The sequence below is a fragment of the Scardinius erythrophthalmus genome (genome assembly GCF_964197995.2).
Source record: "Scardinius erythrophthalmus genome assembly, chromosome: 2".
In the NCBI taxonomy this organism is placed as follows: domain Eukaryota; kingdom Metazoa; phylum Chordata; class Actinopteri; order Cypriniformes; family Leuciscidae; genus Scardinius; species Scardinius erythrophthalmus.
Genome location: NC_138222.1, coordinates 20,753,854 through 20,769,644, shown reverse-complemented (window position 1 = coordinate 20,769,644; position 15,791 = coordinate 20,753,854). Strand labels below are relative to the sequence as shown.

The window sequence follows — 15,791 nt, the reverse complement described above, 5'->3', positions numbered from 1 at the left end:
ACAATCGTGCCTGTCATTTTGTTTATGTAAATGACACTTTACACATTTGTAACTATTAATCTGCAACTTCGAATTCAAAACACAGGTGTTCTGAGTATTGTCTGTGTGTGCAAATCGATAGATGCAGCTTTTCACATCAGAGCTGCAAGTATAAATTTCAACTTACAAATACAAATATTAATTTTACAAGTTCTCACATTCAAATTAGCAAGCTCTCGAGTTTTGCTACTGTTTTACCTTCATAGTTGACAGAGTGAATATGCTTCCTCATGCTGATAGATAGGGGTAACGTTAGACATGGTATTGTTTGATGACAAGTTGATATTGGATTGATTATTTGTACGTGCTCCTCCCGAACTTTGTTTATGAAACATCATGTGTAGATTCCGCCATCGCGTCTGTTATAGAAGATATCCACAGCGCATTCATTTTAAAAGAGGAACAGAGAGCCGCAACATTTTGTTGGTTGAAAATATGAATGAAGAACATGCGTCATTTACTCCGTTGCTCTGATTGGTTGTAGGTCTATCCAACTGAGTGCAGAGTTATTTTTTTTTTCTGGTTCGGTTAAGACACGCCCCATAATAAAAGCCATATGAAGCAGTATCAGACTCACATTCTGACTAGAATATGAGTATGACGAAGTCAGGCTAACAAAACTCCATAAGCCTTGTCATTATAAATTTTGGGAAAGCTTTTAGCTTTTAACCCTTGAACTCATAATTGTAAATTAAAGCATGGCGCCATGAGGCTGGACTGAATTGATCTCTTTTGACGCGTTTGTTACCAAGTGATGCTTAACAGAGAACATTTTAGAACTTGAAGAGAAACACACCCCCAACACACACATACATACACACACGCCACACACACACAAAACATCCTTTGTGTGCAACTTCATATAGAAATATCCTTTTAATGTATAACTTCTGATATGTATGTGCGATTAGTTGTGCTTTATAATAGAGGTGTGGTTTGCTAGTGTAGAGCGTCGAATTCTAAGTGTTTATTGAAAGAATGTTCCCTAATATTGTCTTGCAACCCGACTCCTCTTTCTAGAGGATAACACCTTACGACCCCCAAGCTGCAGCCCAAAGCTTCTCTGCAAGAGAGATAACGGGGAGCCAACATTCCAACGTACACACATACACAAACTTTGAACATTAAACTTAGAATATAAGCATGTCATATCTCATATACTCCTGTGTGTTTCCCAGTTTATATTCACTCCATTTATGACGTTTATTTGAAGGAACGAGCCTTAAAATGTTTGTAATATGCATCTTATGTAATTTTGTATTCCTATGTATTGTATTCCTATCTTCATATGACGTGTGTGATATCGTTGAAATTCTCTCAATCTAAAGGAGTCGAATTCCGATAGCAGAATGCAGTAATGTACATTATTTTACAATTTTCATATTTCTGGAAGCCAAACAGCTCAAATCGCATCTCCTCATGACTCATTCAAGTGGGCGTGTCTAACAAGACAAAGAAAAATCTTCCCGCCCGAGATGCTCTAAGATGATTGGTCCGCGTACACAGAGTAGGCGTGAACCCAGCTTCTCCATAAGAGACTGACACAGAAGTTTCTGAAGAGCACTTTCTTTTTCTGTGAGAGGGTTTCAAGATCCATGGCTCCTGCGGGAGCTTTACTCCGTTTCTCTTTATTTTTCTTTAAGTCTTTTCTTTATTTTCGTCTTCGGACTCTTCCTACGTTCAGTGAAGCGAAAAGGACGCACGCTTCACTGAACTTAAGGACGCACGCACGAGCACTTCGTCTGAGAGAACTTCCGGTTCCATGGCTCTTTAGGGAGCTCTCATCTCCGTGTTTCTTTTCTTTACTAAGTTTTATTTTCATATTCGCCTCTCCCTCCACGAGGGAGATGAACTCTGAATTGTTTCTTTGGTAACTTCACGTTCGGTGAACCTTTAAATCTTCACGCGACCGTGCTCGCCCAGAAGACACGAGAGAACTAGCTCCAAGAAAACGACACACGCGCCTTCTTTACTCAAGCAAATACAAAGAGAACCATACGCAAGTATTGATTTGATTTAATTCATGTGATTTCTTGTTGTCTCTCTCAAAGGTTACCTGGTCTGTGATTTTTGCTATAGCCTACTGTGATCTCTCTCTGATCACACATTTTGCTTTCACTTTCTCTCACTCACTCTTTCATTCTCTCTCTCTCATCTGTTATCCGTTTTTCCTGTACTGTTTTTACTGTTTGTATTGTTATATGCATACTCGTGTAAATTGTAGAGTTTGTATTCCTTAGTTCGATGTAGTAATTAGTTCAATTATTAAAACCATTATATGCTTGATTGTCTCTGTTTTAAATGCTCATATAACCAAGTCAATGAGATGTTATGATCTTAAGCTACATGCTTTATCTTGTTACGATTTCAGTCTCAATGGAATTTGTCTGAGATCCTCCGGCCTTGCTTCTTGGGAGAGATTCTCTGAGAACTGCTCGGGAAGATCTCCTGGCCGTGATTAAAGCATTTAAAGGACATTTGCAGGTCTGTTTGTCGATTTATTCCTGCGCAGGAAGCTAGTTTAGGAAGCTAGTTTAGGAAGCTAGTTTAGGAAGTAAGTTAGTTTAGGGGAACAAGTTAATACTGAGTTTAGGGAAAAATCTACCTAAGTGGGGACATCGATTTGGAGACGAGACCCAGGTAGTTAAGACTAGGTGAGATACCCAAGTGAGGACGTCGCCAGGAGACGAGACCCAGGTACAGAGTTGGGTGTCCATTTGGAGACACCCCAGATAGTTAGGTTTAGAGAAAAATTCCATCACACTCCCTATTAAACATCGCATCAATTTTAAAATATTGCTGATCACTTACAAAGCACTAAATGGTTTAGCTCCGCAGTACTTGAGCGAGCTCTTAACGCATTATAGTCCTTCACGTCTATTGCGATCTCAAAATTCCGGCCAGTTGATAATACCTAGAATATCAAAATCGACTGCTGGCGGTAGATCCTTCTCCTATTTAGCACCAAAACTTTGTAACAGTCTTCCTACCATTGTCCGGGAAGCAGACACACTCTGTCAGTTCAAAGCTAGACTAAAAACACATCTCTTTGACCTAGCTTTCACATAACACATTATAGACTTCTATAATTCAATGTTAGGCTGCATAGATTAGGTCAGCTGGAACCGGGAACACTTCCCATAAATCCTGATGTACTCGTTACATCATAAGAAGAATGGCATCTACGCTAATTTTAGTGTCTTTGTTTATCCCGAGGTTTTCCAGCAGCCTGCCGGATCCAGGCCGTATCCAGATCTGATGAAGGACCTTCGCCTGGACCCGATCCAACGCAGTGCTGAAGTGCCAACTAGTCTCTCCCTATGGAGGATCCCTTTACCACTCTACAGATAAAACGTTGTCGGGAAAATTCGTTTCGCGTACCTACCCCTAATTGATAAAATAAAATAAAATTCTGTATCAAAAATTATAAGGAAACACCAGTACTTTGTTTAGGCTTGGTTTGTAGGGAATTCCAAACCTGCGCACATATATTCAAACGCACATAACTATAGAACCAATTCTTAATGCGCATGTGACCGCCATCAGCGTTTCTCACAGGTTCGCGTTTAAAGTCTGTGTAGAGAGAATGGTGTCATCTTAGCGGCCCCAAATTTAATAACAAATGATCATTGTGACAGAAGCGAATCAATCAAAACTAACTTTAGCTGGAAAATAACTTTATTAAAGAACCGCTATAAAGCCAAAACAATCTCTGTTACCTTAAATTATACGTTTATCTCTGTAAAGCTGCTTTGAAACAATCTACATTGTTAAAAGTGCTGTATAAATGAAGATGACTTGACTTGATAAGTGCTACATCTATTTTAAAGATCTATGCGTGCCTATGGGGGTTCGTGTGTTAAAACTCCATGAGGAATATCTTTAGACCTGAGTGATGGATTTTGCTGAGTTTGGGCACTTTTTAATCATGAGAGTCTGAAAATAATGATGTGCAGTTTGCTACGATCTGTGCATGCTTTGTGAAGTTATAAGTGAAAACCAAACGCGAGTGCTTCATGAGTATATACTAGGATAGGAGAGTCTGAGGTATTTTTGTGTTAGAACGCCATGAGGAAATATCTTTAGATCTGATTGATGGAATATAATGAGTTTGGGCTCTTTTTAATCGTGAGCTCCTGCTGTAAATAACAAGGTGTCATTTTTCATGATCGATCTATGTTTCATGAAGATACGAGTAAAAAGGCCAAGTCTAAGCTACCTCGCTCGGCTACGTGCGTTTTTGGATTTTTGGTTTATTAGAACTCCATGAAGAATATCTTTAGTTCTGAGTGATGGATTATGTTGAGTAAGCATCTGCATTGTAAGCATCTGCTGTAAATAATGGTGTGTCATTTTCCACAATTGGAGCATGTTTCATGAAGTTACAAGCAGAAATGTGTCTAAAATTCAGCATCCATATATGGTTTACCCATGGGTCTCTTGAGGGCTTATTTAACAAAAACCTTGCTCAAGTTTAGTAAAAAAGCCTGAAACAATTATGCCTGTTGTATTCTACTCATTGAGACCTTTCAAATGACATATGACACATGACTATCTGAGCTGTATGATGTTTTTGACACATTGCAGTACATAATAATTTCCCCTCCCTCATAAATTTATTATTATTATTTTTTTTTTTCATTTTATCAGCAAATAACTCAGCACTACTTTGGAGATAATCATAACGGCTACATTCAATGTAAAGTTTAGACTCTAAGCTTTCAAATGATGCCTATTTTGTGTTGGATCAATGCAGTAGTTTTGAAAAAATATGACAATTAATTTTTTCATAGCTAGGTGGCGCCCGCCGGCGGTACACTCCGTTTTACTGTGCGTTCACATCGGACGCGAATAGCGCGTCAAATTTGCGCCTGCCGCGTCTAGTTATACGCTTGACCACTTTGTTTTAATTCGTAATGCGTAAAAAAAAAGTTTGAAGCGAAATTTACACGCTTCAGAGGTGAAAGTTTCGAAACCTGTTGGCGGCCATCTTTTTTAGATGCTTATCGAGCATTAGCATTAGCATTAATCGAGAGAGTCACCGCTCGTATATGCTCTGGAGAGCAGAAACAGCTGCGTAGGGGACATCGTCGCTGTACTCGGGTCCACCAGACCCTCCGGAGGGTTTCAGGAGTTTAACAATTTGCTCCAGGAGCTAGGTTTGGTGGACCTAACGGTGAGGACGCTGACGAGGACAGCGTAGGCCGTATAAGGCCTCGGCCTCGAGTGCCTCGCCCGCACCCACCTAATCTGTCATTTATTTTTGTTTTGATAATAAATAGAGCCAGCCTCCAAAAGTGAAACCTGTCCTGTGATTTTTTTTTAGTTTTTTTTAGTTTTTATACACTAAATTGTGATTGTTGTCTTTACATTATATTAATAATGTTTCATATAATCTAGAATAGATATGGAATAAATAGCATTCAATACAAAATGAGTATCTCTCACATATTGAAATCAAGTTTTATGTTTTTATTTGCTTTGTTGTGCATTTTAGTCATATTACAAAATAATTTATTGAGGCCAAACATAAAATAACATTATAAACTGTCACTTCACCACGTGACAGCAGCAAGCAGGCTCCTGATTGGTTAACGCGGCGCGAATTGACGCAGAAGTTCAGATTTTTTAACTCGGGCGGCAGACGCAAATTCGTGTCAAACGCGTGAATGCACAAATAGCACTAATAAAATCATTCGCGTGTAACGCGCTTAACACGCCAGACGCTCAATCCGCGCCATTCGCGCGAATGAGGCGAATTTGCGTCTACCGCGCCGCGCTAAACGCCTCATTCGTGCCGCAAGACCTCCAGACGCGCGTAACCGCGTCTTACCATTGACTTAACATTGAAATCGCTCGCGCCAGACGCATATTCGCGTTTGGTGTGAACGCAGCATTAGAGGAATAACTCATCGCCTGTTAGTAATCTCTGGTTTAAAATCACTCACTCCCTCACTTTCACACGCACTCAGTCCTCTCTGCATTGGATTTTGGGACATAGTGCTTCAGCAAGTGATCATCGAATGTACACTCGAATTCAGAAAGGATTGTGGGTATAAAGTATTATTATAAGTATTATATATACAACACAGAACACTACAGTTACACTACGTGAACTCACTCAGAGGCCCACATAGAAGAAAATGAATAGTTGAATAAAGTCGTTATTTCTGTTTGTTTTTTGCGCACAAAAAGTATTATAATCGCTTGATAAACTTATGGTTGAGCCACTGTAGTCACTTGGACTATTTTAAACATCGTCTTTACTAACTTTTCTGAGCCGGCAAGTTTCAATAACATAGAAGCCTATGGAGGAGTGAGACAGCTCTCAGATTTCATCAAAAATATCTTAATTTGTGTTCCGAAGATGAACGAAAGTCTTATGGGGTTGGAACAACATGAGGGTGAGTAATTACTGACAGAATTTTAATTTTTGGGTGAACTAACCCTTTAAGGGGTTATAATAATGTTATTGCTTTTATCATAGTAATACAGTATCCTTTTCAATATTCAGTAAGAACTTGTTAAGTGGCCTCTTAACAAACCCTCAAATGTCTGTTGACTAATGTAAGTGCAGTGATCTCACCCCACTTGAAATGACACAAGGAGAGCCTCATTACAAGCTGGATATGTCTGTCAGGCACCGGTTAATGTGGCACTGTTCACAGTTCACACCATCTCAAAACAATCACAAACTCCAGACGCTGCCAAGACAGTATTAACTAATATTAACTAAATCCAACTCAACAAGCCTTTCCATGAGATCCACACACTCCTGCAGAGACAGGAACATGAGAAGTAGTATAAAGTTCCACACTGTCTGACTAACAGACACCACCCTTCTATCATAACACAGATGAATGACATATGAGCTCCATGCTCTGGACAGACAAGAGTATGACCCACAACAATGAGCTGGTAAAGTGCAGTTAAAGGGATCCTGAATTGAGAAATCCTTTTTTTTTTCTTGATCTTTTAACATATAAGAGGTAATTGTACTCCTTTTTGGCCCACCCACTGATGAATGTTAGTGAAGGGAGTGATACTAAAATAGGATCACTTGGAATAAAAATAGATTTAGATGTCTGCAAACTTTATCAAATGTTGTGGAATAACAGTGGGTCTCATTCACTAAGCACGCCTACTCACGAATCATGATTCATCAAAAACATTTGTACAAAACTTTTTTCTAAATGTATGAATTTTTTTTAGGAACAACTGAAACCACACATACGCAAAAGCAGCACTTTCTCTATGCAGCCTTATAATCGTGATAAGAAGTTATATTTCATCTTAACAAATATAATTACACTCACCTAAAGGATTATTAGGAACACCATACTAATACTGTGTTTGACCCCCTTTCGCCTTCAGAACTGCCTTAATTCTACGTGGCATTGATTCAACAAGGTGCTGAAAGCATTCTTTAGAAATGTTGGCCCATATTGATAGGATAGCATCTTGCAGTTGATGGAGATTTGTGGGATGCACATCCAGGGCACGAAGCTCCCGTTCCACCACATCCCAAAGATGCTCTATTGGGTTGAGATCTGGTGACTGTGGGGGGCATTTTAGTACAGTGAACTCATTGTCATGTTCAAGAAACCAATTTGAAATGATTCGAGCTTTGTGACATGGTGCAAGCTATCCTGCTGGAAGTAGCCATCAGAGGAGGGGTACATGGTGGTCATAAAGGGATGGACATGGTCAGAAACAATGTTCAGGTAGGCCAAGGCATTTAAACGATGCCCAATTGGCACTAAGGGGCCTAAAGTGTGCCAAGAAAACATCCCCCACACCATTACACCACCACCACCAGCCTGCACAGTGGTAACAAGGCATGATGGATCCATGTTCTCATTCTGTTTACGCCAAATACTGACTCTACCATCTGAATGTCTCAACAGAAATCGAGACTCATCAGACCAGGCAACATTTTTCCAGTCTTCAACTGTCCAATTTTGGTGAGCTCGTGCAAAATGTAGCCTCTTTTTCCTATTTGTAGTGGAGATGAGTGGTACCCAGTGGGGTCTTCTGCTGTTGTAGCCCATCCGCCTAAAGGTTGTGCGTGTTGTGATTTCACAAATTCTTTGCTGCATACCTCGATTGTAACGAGTGGTTATTTCAGTCAAAGTTGCTCTTCTATCAGCTTGAATCAGTCGGCCCATTCTCCTCTGACCTCTAGCATCAACAAGGCATTTTCGCCCACAGGACTGCCACATACTGGATGTTTTTCCCTTTTCACACCATTCTTTGTAAACCCTAGAAATGGTTGTGCGTGAAAATCCCAGTAACTGAGCAGATTGTGAAATACTCAGACCGGCCCGTCTGGCACCAACAACCATGCCACGCTCAAAATTGCTTAAATCACCTTTCTTTCCCATTCTGACATTCAGTTTGGAGTTCAGGAGATTGTCTTGACCAGGACCACACCCCTAAATGCATTGAAGCAACTGCCATGTGATTGGTTGATTAGATAATTGCATTAATGAGAAATTGAACAGGTGTTCCTAATAATCCTTTAGGTGAGTGTATATTATGTATTTTTTATATAAGATTATATAATAAAATTAATACAATTTAATTTAATCTTAAATATACTTCATCATATAAAACGATAGATTAAGAAAAACTGTGTTAAAGTTTCAGCTGCAAGGTTTCTTTGAATAATGCTGATTTACGCATATGTACAGCTGCCTAATGAGAGATCTGTAATCGGGGTCTGTATAAAAGCAGGGTTCCCACACCTTGGTTAACTTTAAATTCAAGGACTTTCCAGGTCCAATAGATACCCTCAAATTCAAGGACTTAATGTGGGGACACACTTCTTGTGTCCAACAACAAACATTGAGGTACCATCGTAGTAGATTCGTGCGCACGTGAACGCCATGGCAACATACAACACAAAGTACCTCACGCGGGAAACACTTGATATATAACATCTAAATGCGCTAACATCTAACATCTAAAAACTAACGTAAATCAAGAAAGCTAGTATGCATAGGCCACGAAGTGTTGGCAAAATATTACAAATAATATGGATTTGTTTCCAGAAAATTCTTGCACAAAATAAATTCAAGCACTTTCAAGGACCTGTATCTATGTATCATTTTCAAAAAAATTCCAGGGCCTTGAATTATTTTTATTTTTTTTTCAGATTCACAAACTTTCAAGGATTTCAAGGACCCGTGGGAACCCTGTAAAAGGTGTTTATAGTGTTTGAACTGGTTTTGAGAATGACAGACTTGAGGATCTGCCAAGAGCACATCTGCAGAGAGCGGCATATGTTTGACAAGAGTGATGAAAGCCTGTAAAGGAAAGGTTGTGCAGAAATCGCTTATATGGAGATGGTTTGGCCATGATTTATGCAAATGACTAACCTTGTGCACACGGCCGCTCAATTAGAATACTCCAAATTCACTAACATTCGAATGATATTAAGATGAATCTCTTAAGAAAAATATTTTTCTATATGCATGTGTTGTGAATTAGTTGGAGATTTTTCGTGAGAAGTTCTCATGTGCACACAAATACGAAATAATCCATGCAATTATTAGTGAATGAGACCGTGTCCCTGCTTACCTTCTGCATTTAGGAAGTTGCTGTTTGGTTTCAAACTACAGGGCTTGATTGTGTTAGTAGGGCATAATTTTTTCACTGTGGATTCTTTTTCATAAACTCAACATTTTGTCAGTTATGATGAGAGCAATCATGAGAAATAGATCTGATGTGTGCAAAAAGATTGCTGAGCTTTACAAAGTAATAATTGGATGTAAGAAAACAGCTAAAGAATTTAGAAAAATCCCATTTCCATCACCAAGGCAATAATTAAGAAGTTCCAATCATCAGGTTGGTGGTATTGCCCCCTTTTGTGCACTGTTGATCAGGGCAAGTCCTGCACACTGGGGTGATTCTGTGAGTCATTTTCACAGAATCCAAGAAACTTCCACACTAGCGAGCAAACTTTTCGGAGTGTGGGTAGAGTGTCCGACGAAATGCTTTTATGTAGTGATAGTGAAATAAGCTTTGCAAAGCATCAAGGCTTTCCCATCAACTAATGTGTAGACGCTTGAGGCATGAGCATGCACATGTGTTTATATATGACTTTATGAATGATCTATGCTGTTCGGCTATACTACAAAAATATTACGTGCTAACCATGGCGATGTCAGTTAAAATCAATTGGCTAATGTTTTCTTGAACTTAAGACGAAATGAAGTTACTGTACAAACAAACGCTTGGTGACAGCATCTCCAGAGCTGTGTAATAGGCTATGTGCTGCTGGGGAACAAATTCTTAATTCGTGACCATGATATATACAGACCTATATCAAGAATAGCATTTGTATAGCGTTTTCCACAATCCACATCGTTTCAAAGCAGCTTTACAGAAATTCATGTCTAATGCCTTAATGCTTTAATATTGAGCTGTTTTAGGGCTGGGTGATATGACCATAGCCTATATGTTGCTAATATAAATGACCCCATACTGTTTTTGAGATTTAGCTATATTTTTATTAATTTATCCAGCAGATAAATCAGTGCCACTTTTAGTGAGCAGGACTGCATGAAATACACACGGCTAATAAAGTGAGAATAAATACATAAAGTATATCTGTGATATTAACATATTACTGCAGGTTTGCGAAATATTCTAAGTTTGAATTTCACAGTTTTTTTTTTCATTTTGAGGAATACTGATTCTAATTTTTTTTTTTCTAAATGAAATGAGTAAATGCCTGCTCATATTTAGCCTAGAAATACAATAACCTTGTTTACACAGTGCACACAAAGCCTCTGCTCCTTACTCCCAATTTATCTCAACATGGGGACAAGAGGTGTCAGTGAACAAATGAAAAAAAGGAAGTAACTTGCATTACTTATTTGAAAAAGTAATTCAGATATTTTGTTGTAAATTTAAAAGTAATGCCTTCCTTTACCAGTAATTAATAAAAAAGAAATCTGATGATGTTACTCATGTTACATTAACACAAATTGCCTTATTATAATTTTACCTAGTGTCATACATACGTTCTCAAGCCAAGATAAGCTTAAATAGTAGGCTTTGTCAAGACAACATACATACAAGGCCCAGTGCATTCCTACACATTATATGCTTCTTATATAAGAAAAGATGTTTACATATTACATACAATAGATTACACACAATAACAATATTTAAATTGTAAAGTGCTTGTACATCATGGTAGAATTTGCTGCAATGATTTTGTAATTTATATAAAAAAAAATATTTATAAAAAATACAAACCCCACAACCCCTGTTAAAATTGCAGCTTTCTGAGATGTAAACAAAAATATATTTCCACATTTATTGAAATAAAATGTATGTAACAAATGAATATAAACTTTTAAAGGGAAAAAATACAAATAAAGTTATTTTTATAACTAATACATGGCTGGAACCTTTTACTTTTAATACAGCAGCCAGTCTTTTTGAATGGGGAGTACATCAACTTATCTTGATTTGTCAATTTTTTCCCACTCTTTCTTGCAAAGGAACTCCAAATTTAGCATACTGCAGCCCTATCCAAGTAATTCCACTTTTTTTTTTCGGATTTAGGTCTAGGAGTCGGCTCTGACTGGGCCATTCCAAAATGCTGTACTTCCTTTGAAGCCCATCCTTTGTTGACTTGTCGAGTTCACAGGCATAAGTTTAGTTACCTATGATCACGTGCGTGAACTCGATAATCGATTACTATGGACTTCGACCGAAAACAGGAAGAAAATACAGGTATGTGCGCTGGCTGAAATAACATCATTTTTATTAATATCTTTCACATCTACTGCAGTCAGATTCACCCGTGATCACTCTGAAGGATTCACTCACATTAGCTGTGAGTGAATCCTCAAGGATGTTAAGAGGCTAAAAGCAGGTTTAAAACTTGCCCCATTCAAGTCAACAGGGTGCAAATTTTAAAAAGAGGATAACACTGTGTAGGCAACACCGATTTTTGTCGTTGTTCTCTGTATTGACAGCACTCCAAATTTACAAAAAAATGAGCTCAATGTTAAAATTGACCGGAGTTCTCCTTTAATGCAATGCCAGCATCTGACGCTATCTTCATAAGAGACATTATATAGATTAACATGAACATTTTATATTTCTAAAACCTTTTCTGGTAAAATCTCACTAAACAAGTCCTTAAAGGGTTAGTTCACCCAAAAATGAAAATTCTGTCAGTAATTACTCACCCTCATGTTGATCCAAACCCGTAAGACTTTCATTCATCTTCGGAACACAAATTAAGATATTTTTGATGAAATCTGAGAGCTGACTCACTCCTTCATAGGCTGCTTGGTAATTGCATCTGCCGGCCCAGAAAAGTTAGTAAAGACATTGTTAAAATAGTCCAAGTGACAACAGTAGCTCAACCTTAAGTTTATCAAGCGACGAGAATTTTTTTTGTGCGCAAAAAAAACTAAAATAACGACTTTATTCAACTATTCATTTTCTGAAAATGGTTCTAATGTGTGCATTTCCTGGATGTCCGAATCATGAGAAAACAACGAGAAAACGTAAAAGTGCCTTACCAATGCCGCAAAACGAATGGCTTACCTTTCACACTTTCCCATCAAATGATCGTGAGCGTCATCTTCTCAGTTCTCGCGCATGCGTCGTGGCGCTCTCGTGAACTCACGTCAGAGGCCCACACAGAAGAAAATGAATAATTGAATAAAGTCGTTATTTTTTTTTTTTTTTTTGCACACAAAAAGTATTCTCATCGCTTGATAAACTTAAGGTTGAGCCACTGTAGTCACTTGGACTATTTTAACGATGTCTTTACCAACTTTTCTGGGCCGGCAGATGCAATTACCAAGCAGCCTATGAAGGAGTGAGTCAGCTCTCAGATTTCATCAAAAATATCTTAATTTGTGTTCCGAAGTCGAAAGTCTTACGGGGTTGGAACAACATGAGGGTGAGTAATTACTGACAGAATTTTCATTATTGGGTGAACTAACCCTTTAAGTGAGCTACATAAAAATTGTCTATTTGAATTAAAGATGTGACGGTCCAATAAAAAAAAAAATTAAAAGAAAGGGGAGTGTCTTGCAAAACAGAACGGCTGTATATATGAATGAACTAAATTAATAACTTTTTTTACAACAAAAATTAACCATCACTGAACTTACTTAAGCTAGACTATGACACATTTTTTTTCTAGACACAAACTTTGTTGCATTATTTTCCTGTTATCATTGTAAAGCTGCTTTGAAACAATCTGTATTGTAAAAGCGCTGTATAAATAAAGGTGACTTGACTTGGATTGATTTTTTTATGTGTCAAAAAGCTGCAATTTTAACTTTGCCATTTGTATACTCACTGTAAGTATGTCAGGACAGGACCATTTTAATTGTAAATTGTAAATCTGCATTACAGTACAGATAATTTAGTGGGAATTGTCCTTAAGTGCCATGACAACAATGTCACAATACAAAAAAAGGCTTTGTTAATTCAAACATTTCTTCTGTGTCAAGCATCGTTTAGTATCGCTATCATGACCCAAAAAAGCATGCTTTTATTGACCGAAATGCCTTTGGCAACAACTCAGTCAGGTTACATAATTGATTTCACTTCTCAAAGCCTTTTCAAGCTAAAGGGAGAGCGAGCACAGCAACAGGATTATCGTGTGGTTTTGTGTTTCCCTTTCATTTGAGCAGCCCTGCCCTCTTGCCACATGGCCTGTCTTATGTCATACCCACAATGCCTCACAGTTACCTGTAACCACTCCTGAGGACAGCAAGGTCAGCACACATGCACACAAACATGGAGGCACACGCAAAACCTTCAACCTAGTGATCCTAATTCAGTATAATGAACAGAGGCCCGCTGCACAGACAATGGGTAAATCCAGACAGTCAAGGTCGCTACAGCTATTGATCAATCACTTAAATGTGAATCACTGAGTGACATCTGGCCTTCACAAGCTTCTTATACAACATCTCCCTCTAAACACAATAAAAGTATGAAAACAACAAACTCGTATCCTTGAATTAACATATGGTCAGTTGGCAAATAACACTTTAATTAAAAAAAAATAAAAAAAACAAATAAATACACCAAATACATATGGTGTATATAGCGGACAATGATGTAACTGGTTATCGTTGTTATCATTTCTGCACAGCATGTAGGCCTATTTATAACTGTAAATTAATTTATATGTTTTGATGTTTAACAGTTTTGTCACACTGTGTCACTGCCTGACATGTCAACCACCTATATGCACAGAGTACAAATATGAAAAGAGCTGACACGCTAAAATTTTGATCTGTAAACATACCAAATACAAATTTCCATCTCTGTTATAGAGGACTCAATGGCAATACAATGTCTCCTTTAAATCAAATACAAACTAGATAAATATAATCAAAAATGCCATGTTCGTACACTTTAACCAGGCCTTGAGGCAAAACTGAGACTTAAGCCTGGTTTTACAGGCAGGGCTTAGACTAAGCTAGGAATGGGCCTTAGTTCATTAAGGGCATTTAAGTAGTTTTTATAAACGTGCCTAGAAAAGTAGCTGCATTAAGTTACAGGTGTGTATCTTAGGTCAGTGCAAGTGGCTTTCAGTTAAAACAGTTCAAACATGCATTTAGTCTAAAACTAGACTTAAGCCTTGTCTGTGAAACAAGGGGTCATAAATGTCCCAAATATTTTTTCCGCCTACATTGTACTATATTTTATGATTTTTTTTTTTAGACACGCAGAATGTAGATCATATTCGTATTGGTTTTTCACACACACACGATAGATAGATAGATAGATAGATAGATAGATAGATAGATAGATAGATAGATAGATAGATAGATAGATAGATAGATAGATAGATAGATAGATAGGCTTATTCATCTGTAACTTAAAACAGGCGGATGTAAGTGTATACCTGTATACCTGCACGCTGACCTGACACTCCCTACAGCACCTACACGCTTTATTTCAGACAACACAGCTATCTCAAAAAATAGGGAACTGCCTTTCAGACATCATGTGCGTGTAATTTCATGTTGTCTAGGTAGACAATACACTAGATTTTGATACAGCCAGTATCTCTCTCCTAACGAGGCCTGTGAACGAGCTCCGGTGTCCAACTGTTGCATCTTCACGAGATCAACTTCACACACAACTCGATCACACTTACTTTAAGGTAATAAAAAGCAAAATAATTTTTGTGTTTTAACAAGAAATGTCGACCGAAGCTAGGAAAATAAACAAGCCTTAAAAATAACGACAGCGAAAATAACACATTACAAGTCATTCCGAAACTACCAGCCGGAGAATATGCAACAACTTAATGCGATTGTCTACATGAAGCAACTTCAAACGCAACAGTACGTACCAGCCGTTCAGAGCACTATAGGAAAACACGTTGACATGTAGACAAGTTGCAACTTTCAGCCCGTCCACTCCGTCTCGAGCGAGAATAAAACGTCCACCCAATGTGAGCGCGTTGTTTATTCCTTGTAACTTTGTTTCTGTACAACGCTAGGCTGTACGGCAGCAAGTAGACGCCATGTTTGTGTTTGTTACTTTAGTGCGCTCTCGGGTTTCTCGGACTGACTGCTTTAGGCGGATGAACCCGCCCATGAATGACTCGCTGCTACACATTTCTCTGTCTTCCGCCCTACATAGACTCATTAATACCACAGATCTAGAGTAGTGCGCACAATGATTAACAGGTGGCTGGGTATTTATTTTCAGTAAACTAATGTTTGTAGTTTGTTATTGTACAG

At 38.2% G+C, this 15,791-nt stretch overlaps 1 protein-coding gene across 5 annotated transcripts in view; it reads right to left on the bottom strand.

Annotated features, from left to right (window-relative positions):
- dennd4c (DENN/MADD domain containing 4C) overlaps positions 1 to 15,659 on the bottom strand; it is a 201,057-nt gene extending 185,398 nt beyond the window's left edge. For all 5 annotated transcript variants that reach the window (XM_081350713.1, XM_081350716.1, XM_081350715.1 and 2 more), the window contains exon 1: positions 15,398 to 15,659. The gene's annotated coding sequence lies outside the window, so the exon portion shown is untranslated. The remainder of the gene's footprint in view (positions 1 to 15,397) is intronic.
- Between the last annotated feature and the right edge of the window lie 132 nt (positions 15,660 to 15,791).